We start from the raw sequence: 10,665 nt of genomic DNA on the forward strand, positions 1-10,665 counted from the left end.
TGCCTACTCTGAATGTGAGATTAGGGGCAGGAGGCTTTTGTATGGGCTTGGGCCTCCAATCTATGTGTCTAAAAGGATTATTGAACCTTTTTGGGTGGTAGAATAGAATAGGGGCTACTGTGCTGAGACTTGATTCACAGAGAGAGAGAGAGAGAGAGAGCAATATAAACAACAGCAGTAATCTTCCACATTGAATAAGGAAAATTTGAGATGCCAAGGGAGGATAGGCAGTGTAGATGCTATACCAATTCCATGTAAAAAAGTAATAAATAATTCTGGGGGCAGGTGCAGAGTAAGATATATATATATATATATATAGATCTCTCTATCCCTATCCAGAATCTCCCATTCTTTCTTTCTATCTATCACCAACTCAACTTAGGATAAAAGGGGAAGGCCGGGGCAGCTCATTTGGGTCATTGGGGTTCACCCACCCACCAATCCACCGTTCATGGACAAGTATGGTGGCTGGTAAGGTAGGGCAGTCTTGCCATCCTATCTCCAGTAAATTTTCATTTTCATTTCAAATGGAATGGATGCCCTATAGTAATTAGTAATCTGTAATACTCTCTCCATTCCATGGCACCTTTGAACCGCGGAAAGAAGGAAAGGGATTGAATTAGCTGCAGAGATAAATCGTCCTTTCCTTGTCTTTCCCTTGGGATTTCCTCGGGAGTAGAAACTACTAACATCATCATCATCATCTCTCTCTTCTCTCTCTTCTCTCTCTTCTCTCTCAAAGTGCATTGAATGGTGAGGTGACTGTAGCTACTGCTTTGCTTTACTGTTAATGTTGCAGAAATAATCAGAACCACCGAAAAGTCCCCACTACTTCTACTACTACACACACACACTCTCTGTTTCTCTCTCTGGGGCTGCGAATGGGGCACTAGGCAGTGTCGTTTAGCACAAAAACTTCTCCAACGTAAATCGATTTGCTGTCCATACATCTCTACAACATGTACGTCAACGTGGCCCGGTGGCTCTGTATCTCCCACACACACCATAGTATAAAACCACGGTTCACAACTAAGAGTGTCAATTGGGCAATCGGTCTGGTTCTTTAGAGGATCCAAACCTAAGGGGTCAGGACTAGAACCATACCAATAAATTAATCGGTTCTAAGTTTGAGATCCAAAACCATTAACTAATGGTTGGGTTGGTTTCGATTCCTAAATGGTTCCAAGCAGTCTAAAACTTTTACAAGAAAATTTCCTAACACACGTTTACATATATTTAATAATATTATAATGAAACATTAATTTCAATCACATGAGATAGGATTTTCATCCTCTCAAATGCGATACCACACTTAGGAATCCAACCGTTAAAACATGGACAGTGGCATCTCTTTATCCTTTCAAATATTAGGTGGACATTTGGATTCTTAAGTGTGATGCACTGGACAGTGCACAACACTAATAGGATAGATTTCCCATGAGATACATTTAATTTTTTTTTCCCCTCAAATCATAGAAATAGTCTATATTTCCTCTTGCTTAAAGTAAATCTTCGGTAAAATAGTATATGAGACAAGTGGTGCAAGTCAAAATTGAAAAACTAAAAAAATAATGGGTTTAATTGTAGTTCTCATAACCTCGAGTCTTAACAATTATATAATATATAAAGTTATGATGTCAATTTGTTCCAATTTCAATGGTTTATAATCGACAGATTTGGAACCGGACCAACAAATTAGTGGGTGGATCGCTTCCAATTCGTAATGGGCCCGTTCAGATCCAAAATTAACACCCCTATTCACAACATGGCTTATGAACACACACCCACCACCAAACAGTAAACGAGTAAATTCATTCTTTTTACTTGTAAAAATATCTCATGTACTTGATTCACTAATCCAGATAGACACCGGACATGGGTTCATAAAGAACAAAGGAATGTGGCCCAACTTTGAACCATGTAAATGCTTTGCTGAGCTGTAAGCTTCCGGACCATGCGGGGAGGGATGAAGAGGGGTGGGTAGTTGGCTGAAGAAGGAAGGACTGAAACTGAGAACTCTGTGAAGGAAATAATGTGATTCTTTGAGAATGAATGGTCAAATCAAATGTAAAGAATCTTTATCAGTGAAGAGTGAAGACTCAAGACTTGGGAGGTGTGTCTGTGTGTATCAGTGTGTATGTAATTATTATGCAACGTACATAGACCACTATTCCTGGTGGGACCAATCCACCCGTACAGAGAAGGCTAGACCAGAACCACCGCCCCGTTTTCCCGGGGTTCCATTTTGGGGGATTGGTTACACGACTACACCTACTCGTACGCTCTCTGCCTCCCCCCATTCATTGATAATTGGCAATAATTTACCATGGCTTGGGGGCCAGCTCAGGTTTTCCTTTTATTTTGTCTTTTTCCCAATCCTAGACGTCCATCCGGACTGTCACTCCTTCCAAATTATTGGACCAAATCCGACCCGCAACCCGAAGCGGGTGGGTGTATTTGGTACAAATAGAGAACAAATCTTTGTGGGCTGTGGAGTAGAGTACGAGTAGTGGCCCAGAGAAGTCACAATAGGGGAGGAGAGACGTGTGGTCTATTTTTTTCACCGTTCTCTTTCTATCTCCTCCAATTCTCTGCCCAGTCAGTTCCCCAATAACTCTAAAAAGGGGAGTAAGGATTTGGAATCCACCTAGGCAGAGTGTTCGGATAAGGGTAGGGTGGTCATTGTGCCCCCTTGTTAGGAGCACTGGGGAACTGGGCCGGTTAAGAGGGCATAAACATCTTTCTTTGTCTTGCCAATAGCCTTTACTCCTTATTTATTGGGAGAATATAAGTTCATTCGTGGGACTCAAACCTGGGACCCCGTGATCAAAGCACATCGTCCTAAATCAGCCAAACAAATCCACGGGGGTCTATAACATGTAACCCAAGGCATGATCTATGATCGATCTATCATGGTTTATATAATTAGGATCACAAACTTCCAACTATCCATGCTGACACCAGCCTTCCCCAGTTCATTGTTAATGAATCATGGCAAGTCTGAACAGCCGAGCTCAGACTCGGGATCAGCTCATTAATATTTTGATAGGCTCAGTTTATCTCATTTAAGTCCAACAATACTACTGGATTTTAACCAAACTCAAAGCAGTGAAATTGCACAGAATACTTGGTTGATGCATGTCCAAAGCCCATTACAGATCTACATGTAAATATTTATTTGGGTACAAAGATTTTCTAAGTTTTGTTTGTGGCTAAACCTAAAAAAATTGTCTTCCCCCCTTGAATGGCCAACCCATGTGTCTGGCGTAGGTTGCGCTGTGGCACAGAGAACATCAGCCTTAATTATTTTATTATTTTGACCATTACTTTTCATTGTTAAACATGTAGTTTTTTTTTTGCTATAGATCAATAAAAGATATATTAATAAAGATAATATACAAATGCTCACCAACTGCGCTAGACAGATGTTGGTCACTCCTCCCATATGTTATTCCACCTTAAAGATGCAGCTTTTTTTGCTGCCAGGTATCCCTTCAAATGTTTCCATTGTTATTCAAAAGCCAGCGGAACAGATTGATTCTTAATGTAGTGAATGACAGCTTCTGAATCACACTCAATCCATAAAAGTTAGTATGATTACCCAAGAACTGAGAGAAGCAACCACGGTGACAACCCATAAAATCTCTAAATATACTGCCAACGACAAATATGTTCAGAAAATGCTTCTACCATATGTATAACCAAGACATTTTCGATTCACTAGTCACTAAGAAGACTCATTGATCGACTCCATTTTCCAAATAAGGCCTGATTTGTTATGATTTCTATTTCAATTTCTTGAGGTGATTTTTATTTAAGAAATTGTTTGGTTTGATTTTTGCACCTTATTTCAATGAAATAGAAATCAAATGGAATATAAATTCTAAATAACCGAGGAGCTATTTCAATTTTAAACCGGAACTGATTTCACTCTTGTTTTTTAATGAGCACATTGTTAATTTGTTGGGCAAAGTAGTAATTTCATGTTAAAAATAAAGTATTATCCTTAGTCTCTTAATTTCATGTTAAAAATAATATACAATCTTAGAGCTAGAATGGAATGTATAAGTGTAGGATATTACAAAGATAGAAAGAAGATATTAAGAAGAAATTACAAACATAGAGAGAAGATATAGAGAAGAAGAAAGGAATGTACAGCTAGCATGTGATCACACAATAGCTTTGATACCATGTTAAAACCAATATGAGTAAGATGCTGATTGCATCCACTTATCTTCTTTGTATTATTGATTCACTATAAATAATATACAATCCTAGAGTTAGAATGGAATGTATACGTGTAGGATATTACAAAGATAAAAAGAAGATATGGAAAAGAAATTATAAACATAGTGAGAAGATATGGAGAAGAAGAAGCAATGTACAGCTAGCACAATTAGCATGTGATCACGCTAATAGCTTTGATACCATGTTAAAATCAATATGGGTAAGATGCTGATTGCATGCACTTGTCCTCTTTGTATTATTGATTCACTATAAATAATATACAATCCTAGAGCTAGAATGGAATGTATACGTGTAGGATATTACAAAGATAGAAAGAAGATATGGAGAAAAAATTACAAACATAGAGTAAAGATATGGAGAAGAAGAAAGGAATTTACAGCTGGCACAGTTAGCATGTGATCACACTGATTGAACTGTGATCACGCTAATATCAACCAAATACCTAATAATATTTTTGAGTTGGAAAAAAATTCAAATCAAAATCTTCCTTGAACGGATCTGTTGGCCTATAATTAGAGTTAGGAAGTCGAAATGATACTGCCATGGGTGTTGGACACAGTCGGAATATTTCCACTCTATAATCCGAACATCTAACCAGTATGATTATCTAGTCTAATACTCCAACAATCTGTTAACAACAATATTTTTTTTTGGGTAACAATCTCTTAAAAACAATATTAATTGTAAGGAGAGAGGCCTTCCCAATTATGGGTATCAATTGGTTTGGTTTCGGTTTTGGTTTGTTGGTTCGGTTTAAAATATAACATGTAAAATCTCAAATTGAACTGAAATCATATAGGAACATGTATTCCAAAACTGAAACCGAACCATGTAGGCTTCGATTTTTATTCGATTACGTATTCAATTTAGGCCCTATTTTAAGTGTTTGGGCAAACTTTTCATGTTCATTTAACAAAAGAACCCCTTGTTTGTTAGGCCCATAATCCATAAACCAGTTTTAAGCATTAAAATAGAATAACATTTATCATCCACATTAATTAAAACATTATAAAAGAATATGATTTATTCGATTCCTTTTGCAATTTGAAAATGGGTAATTTGGTTTGGTTGGCAGTTTCAATAATAAAATTAAAACCAAACCGAAGTGATGAAAGAATCTAAATTTTGAAATCAAAACCGAATCAATTAAATTTGGTTCGATTCGATTCTAAACGTCCGGTTTCAATTCTAAAGTGACACCTTTACTTTACTCTAGCAGTATGTATAGTTTCGGACGAAGGAGGGGGTATTATAAGAAACCACTTCAAATGGGGCTATAGAGGGGATTTACGTGGGAAGGGGAATAGTAATCGAGTTGGGTCAGACTTTGGAGTCACCTCACCAAACCGATCCTTCTTGACTTACTGGAACGTGCGCCATGTCTGGCAAGCAATAACCTAAAATTCAAGTTCTAAGTTCTAACATGCACGCTCCGTGATTCGACCATTAACAACGACCGTCCAACAACCGTTCACAGCTCAATTATTTTATCTGTTGTTCTTGTTAAGACAAAATTGTCCCTGTTCTTTGTATTGAATCCCAATCCTACCCCTGTGTTCTCTTGACCTCGTAAAACGTCGGAAGGAGACTTAACAAACCAAATTAAAAAGGGTAGAGTACATGTATCCCCCTATAATACACCCAATATTCCTCCTACCCCCTTAAGCGGTTCAATATTCCACGTACCACCCTTCAATATTTCATGTACCATCTCTATTTTACACCCCAAATGCCAGATAGGTCCAATCCGTTAAATATCACCGTTAGATGCCAAAATTTTGACCATTTTACCCTTTGCTTTATTTTCTTAAATCTGAAAAAATTTAATTATTCTCACTTATTTATTATCCTAAATTAATTAAAAATGACCATTTTATCTTTTATTTTATTTTTATAAATGAAAAGATCTAATTACCTTCATTTAAGTATTACCTTAACCTAATTTGAAAAGACTATTTTATCTCTAAATATTTGTTCCTTAAAATTCCAAAATGTCCTCATCTTCCCCAAATCATAATCTTCTTTTACATACCCACCACCACCACCACCACCACCACCACCACCACCGCCCTCCATTGGCTTTGGGTTGTAAGATAAATGCGAGGAAAAGGGCTATCATCGTTGCGGAGAAGAAATCGAGTATCGAAATGGTCGGTGAAGATGGAGTATCGGGTTCCTCTTCTTTGCTCTCAATAGAATATCGAAAGCCTTCTTCACCTCTTCGCTTCTCTGCTGTCCAGATTGAGGTGAACTCCCCTGCTGCTGCTGCTGCTGCTGCAACCTGGGATTCAGATACAGATTCCTATTCGCCGTTTGTGCAGGGCGGAACCCCAATCCGCCACCAATTGTAGATGAATTAATGGAGCTTGAAGCATTCAGAGACTGTTCTATGGTGGCTTTGACAGCAGGGCTAGAAAAGCTAGCCTCTCTCATGACTCGGCTCACACTTGGGTCATCAAGGATCGAAACAATGAGCTGTTCAAGCTCCACCTTTACAGCTAAAAGGGGTTGTTGCTGCTTGTAACGAACCTAGATCTGGGAAGGAAAGAAATTAAGTTGAAGAAGGAGAAGGGGAAGGGAAAAATACCACTTCGAGGGTGGTGACCTCCTAGAACAGAAATAAGAAAAGAGATTTTGATTAATTCTTGGATACCTCTCCATGACCTTCATTCCTCCATTTATAACAACCATTTATCCTCTAATTACCTAACTGCCCCTAGCAAACTAACCCAATACAAATTACCCATCTACCTCTAAATGATTAACCCAACATAGTAATCCATCTATCACTATCTATGATCATAACATTGTCAACCCCTTCAGAGAACCTTGTCCTCAAGGTTCATTCAGATAATCGGCGCACCGCAAGCATGCCTCCCTAACACCAAACCAACCATAACCAAGAAGAGCCCCCAAACAAAGCTGGATCGACACCGAAAAGCGTGTCATCGCGCCCAATCCGAGCATGCAGGAGTCCGCACCCAACTCACAAGTCTCCCAACACTGCATGAGCCAATTGAAGGAATTCCAAGGTTTTGGAGCTCCAAGTTGCGCGCGGTTTTGCGGATCCAAGGTGCAGTGGACTTGTTGAGCTACGCACAAGACTCTCGCAAGAAAGGAACCGGTATTCCTGCTCCGACGTAAGCCCGAATGAGGTGATGGCTCCGGTGGTGGCCGAAGTTGCCGATTCTTGAGGTCTCGGCCGCCAGATCCCACGATCTACGCACAAGAGCAAGATCTCGGCCTCCAAGATCTTGATCACCAAGGCCCCATGATCGAACCGAACGGGGAAAACAGAGGTGATGGAACACCAACTTGTCCCCGTTGTTCCGCGATCGATCACAGTGTGGTAGCTGCGCTTGTCGCCGACAAACGCATGCCACCTTCGCCCGGCTTCCATTTTTCCTCGATCGAACACCATATCGGCCCTAATCGGTGGAGTGGTTGCAGCTTCAAGGACTCCGTAATAAAATACCGCAAGTAAACCAAGGATGGAAAAAATCTCATCAAGCTTCAACGAAGAAGAGGAATTTGATATGTCTGACCTTGAATGTGTTGAGAGCTTACGCCTTCTCCACCAGAGTATGCTTAGGACTAGCATTGTAATCAACAAAATGAACCTTGTTGAAGGTAAGAACAGAGCAACCATTGGGAAACCTGAACTCTGATTTGCAGATTGGGTACCATATGTGACCACCAAAGATGACCTGACCATCATCTTAATGTATTCCAATAGATCGCTACTGGTCGTGTGGCTTGAGTTTATGAAACCCAATTGATTTTCAAGCAGATAACACAAAATACCCCCAAACTTCTCCCAAATTTCAGGTAGCTGGCCTCCAAGTGGGTTCCCACTCAACACTTCCCTCAGGTTTGGCACCTCTGCTAAAAATAGCGGAATTCCAAGGATACCAAAATGGTTGTAGCCCCAGTCCAAGAACTCTAGTTCCTGCAAACCCACTATGCTCTCTAGGATTTCTCCATCAAAGCTATTCGAACCCAACCCGAGCTGCACTAGCTTTGTCCTCTTCCTGATTGATTTTGAGATATTCCCTTCTAACCCATGGAAACGATTTCTGCAGATTGTAATCGGATCAAGCTCGAGTAAACCACCAATTGCATTTGGGCTTTCTCCAGAAACACCGATCCCACCGATAAAGATCACCCAAATGCAAGTGCCAAATCTTCAAAACAAAATAAGTCGCTTCCAGAGAATGGCAACAACACCCTAACTATTTTTCTCACCGAAAAATCGCGAACAGCTTGGAGGTCTTGCTCGATTACAAGCGCAATTTTATCAAACACCGAATGGGCGTAAACTCGCACTTAAACTCTCTACAATCAATCTCAATGCCATGATTGGAGCCTCCTTTCCAGCCAGTGAAACAATGAGGCGAGCGCACTGGAGATGTTCGATTGCCGTTGTGTATGACGGACGACACAATGGCAGGAAGGAGCTCTGCTCCGGTTGGATTCTCGACCGACAAAGGAAGGGATGAGCACCGGCCACGATCGTTGAAGCAACCGATTATGCTCCATGGCTACACCGTTGAAGGTCCGGTCTCCATGATCGACGCCGACATCAATCCCGCATTCCAACTCCAACTTCCACAATGCCAATTGGAACACGACCAAAGTGGTCGATGGTGGCCATGGCGTGATTTGATTGCCCTCTTTGTCCGGATCCGATTCCATTTGTCGAGGTGCGCCAAACAGAGCACGAATAGGGGACATTGGTTTCATCGGGATTCTTTTGTAATGATCTCCACGACTCGCTCGTATCACCAAGCGGAGAGGGTGGATGTCGACCTGGATCAAAGGGTTGTGTGGCATCGCAGCAACATCGGATCTCGTAGGTGGATCTGCTCACGCGGGTAGCCTTCGCCGATGTCCTCGCGCCAACCGGCCGAGAGAATGGGTATCCTCCAGAAAGAAAAACGTCGGGCCTTTAGGTGGGAAACAGATTCCGCTCGATGCCCCAAATTGGGTGGTGGCGCCGCAACATTGAAACTCGACATTTTGTCTTGCTTCGTTGAGGCGATGTAGTCGTTCTGGCGAATGGTGCTGTGGCGCAACGAAAGTTGAAGCGATCGGATCGGTCATCATTCACGATGTCGGAATCTCGATCTGAAGCCACGATCGTTGAAACCATTGGGGTTTGGCTCAGGGCAGTGGGAATCGAAGTCGTTGAGTCGTCAATCTCATCGTCGTCGGACTCCCTGGGAATCATAGCATCTCCCACAGTGCCAAGATCCAAATAGTATATACGTTCAAGCTCGTTGGCGATTGCAGTTTCAAGAAAATTGAGGAACGGCGATGTCGGATCGTGTTGTTCCCAGTAAAGAAAAGAACGGACCAAACCTGGTTGTAATGAGAGAAGAGACCCATGGGGATTAAGGGAATGAAAGAGGAAGGGCAAAGAAATGGTAATGGAATGGTAAGGGGAGGTTCAATGAAAGCACCAATGTAACGAACCTAGATCTGGGAAGGAAAGAAATTAAGTTGAAGAAGGAGAAGGGGAAGGGAAAAATACCACTTCGAGGGTGGTGACCTCCTAGAACAGAAATAAGAAAAGAGATTTTGATTAATTCTTGGATACCTCTCCATGACCTTCATTCCTCCATTTATAACAACCATTTATCCTCTAATTACCTAACTGCCCCTAGCAAACTAATCCAATACAAATTACCCATCTACCTCTAAATGATTAACCCAACATAGTAATCCATCTATCACTATCTATGATCATAACACTGCTGCTCTGGGCAGCCTCTGCGTTGATGGGCTTGAGCTCGCTTGAGCGCAGCCATGAGAGCATCAGAGATTGGGGGGTCAATACCAGGGGAGAGGTTTTGGGCTGAAGGGAGACGCTCGAGGGCAACACTGAAACAAAGTTCGAGTGCTCTGCATTGGAGTGGGTGAGAAGAGTTTGGGTGAGATCGAATGCAAGCTTGTCGAAGGTACCCAGATGGAGAGGCCAAAAGTGTTGCAGCGACATGGAGTGGTGTGGTTTGGCCGTGATTCCGACCAGCTGCTTCGGCGATTGAGTGGTTCAGAACACTCACCGCCTCTGGGGTTAATGTCTGCTGGATTGTACTCAAACCAGCTCTCATGATGGGTTCTCTGCTGCTTCAACTTCTACGAATTTCTCAAAAAAACTAATAGAGAACAAGGCACACAGCAATCTCTGAAACAAAATTAAAGAAACCTACCAAAATTCAGGTTTCTCATCCCCGCCGCTGGCTTCCGATACTCCATCTTCACCGACCATTTCGGTACTCGATTTCTTCTCCTCAACAATGATAGCCCTTTTCCTCGCATTTGTCTTTGAGTTTTCTTCTCCTCAACAATGACAGCCCTTTTCCTCGCATTTGTCTTAGAACTCAAAGCCAATGGTGGATGGTGGTGATGGTGGGT

Source organism: Telopea speciosissima, chromosome 6 (genome assembly GCF_018873765.1).
Source record: "Telopea speciosissima isolate NSW1024214 ecotype Mountain lineage chromosome 6, Tspe_v1, whole genome shotgun sequence".
NCBI classification, from domain to species: Eukaryota; Viridiplantae; Streptophyta; class Magnoliopsida; order Proteales; family Proteaceae; genus Telopea; species Telopea speciosissima.